This window comes from Aplysia californica, unplaced genomic scaffold (assembly GCF_000002075.1).
Source record: "Aplysia californica isolate F4 #8 unplaced genomic scaffold, AplCal3.0 scaffold00438, whole genome shotgun sequence".
Classification (NCBI taxonomy): Eukaryota; Metazoa; Mollusca; class Gastropoda; order Aplysiida; family Aplysiidae; genus Aplysia; species Aplysia californica.
Genome location: NW_004797708.1, coordinates 646,033 through 647,524, shown reverse-complemented (window position 1 = coordinate 647,524; position 1,492 = coordinate 646,033). Strand labels below are relative to the sequence as shown.

Below are 1,492 nucleotides of genomic sequence, written 5' to 3'. Positions count from 1 at the left end.
GGGTGTGTATGTGTGTGTGTGTGTGTGTGTGTATGGGTTTGGGTTTGTTTTTGTTTACTTTTTAAAAATCTCTTATTTTTCCTATTGATAGTTAAGAGTAAGTATGAGAACGACAGTTTCATGAAGATATAATATGACAAAGCGAAAATATTCAACAATCTGTAAACAGAAACGAAAAACAAAACAAAATAAAATATCATGATCAAACAGTGTCCGAAACCCAAGAAAAAAAATACAACCAAAAGTGACACACTCCACTCCGAATCGAAACTTAGAGCTACCCTCAGAAATAAACCTGTGCCAAGGATCAAATCACCGTTGCCCTCGACTTCTAATCACTAAGCCTTTGTGCAAAATAGTTCAATCATGCAATGGTGATCGTGTATCGATCGTACCGTGTTCAGGTTAACACACCCTCATCTCTTAGTGAGCTCGAATTATGAAGAAAGAAACCATTACATTTTTCATCAAATTGGGTTGAAATTGAATCGAGAACGTACGACACTCCCTTGAACTTGTAACCTATCATTTATTGTACACCTTCCGGCAATTATGTCAGAAATTTACACATAAAACAAAATTTCATTTCTGAGCAGGTCGGGAATGTCTGCCTTCCATGGCGGGGCAAAGTGCGCAGAAAATGGAGTCACGGCATTATCAAGAGATATTTCTCTGGTTCTCATCTGCACCACTGAAAAGCCAGACGAAAAGAAATCGGAAAGGAGAACGTTTTTATACGTTACCTATATTACTCGTGTTAGGCTGATACTTTTTTAAAAATACTAAAGATTCCAAAATTATGGTGTTGAAAGACACAATAATAGACGTATGAAAATTGTGTAACGATACTTATGCGGACATTGTGAACATTAAGTAGATCTATGTTCTTCAAACGTTTTATTCACTTTTGAAAAGAAAGAAAAATACTTCTGAACGAACATTACTTACCAATAGTATGCCTTCTTTTTTAAATCCAGGAAGAGAAAAAAAAGCAATTTTACACTAAATTGAAACAAAAACTAGATCTAAGTGTATTCCAAGAGCCGCCCATCCACACCCTCCGCTATGGATTCCGTCGACTGCTTTGGACATCTTCCCTTGCGGAAGCATTCCCAGCTCATTGGACGTTCATTGGCTGCCCGACCGTGACGTCACTTTCCAGCCTGCTCCGAGTGGCTCAATATTTTACCACACTCCACTGAGCAACTTTGGCGAATTCCTCTTCGCGTCGCACAGAGCACGTCGTTTATCCGTTCTTCGGGAAGCGCACGTGACAGTTGCAGTAGATGTACGTGGATTTGGGACGGTGTACGCTCATAATAAATTTGTGTGTGTGTGTGTGTGTGTGTGTGTGTGTGTGTGTGTGTGTGTGTGTGTGTGTGTGTGTGCGTGTGTTTGTGCGCAAATGTTTTTGTGTTTGTGTGTATGTCTGTCTGTGTGCCTGTGACCCTATGTGTGTAACGTGTAGGCCTACATGTGGTTGTGTGTATGT

At 39.9% G+C, this 1,492-nt stretch overlaps 1 protein-coding gene across 2 annotated transcripts in view; it reads right to left on the bottom strand.

Moving 5' to 3' along the window:
- The window catches only part of LOC101857969, a 31,197-nt gene extending 30,086 nt beyond the window's left edge, over nucleotides 1–1,111 (bottom strand). The window contains exon 1 of one of the 2 annotated variants that reach the window (XM_005104848.3): nucleotides 949–1,111. The gene's annotated coding sequence lies outside the window, so the exon portion shown is untranslated. Of the gene's footprint in view, nucleotides 1–743; nucleotides 767–948 lie in introns of those variants that run through there. The other variant, XM_035971453.1, reaches the window with a different exon arrangement.
- Between the last annotated feature and the right edge of the window lie 381 nt (nucleotides 1,112–1,492).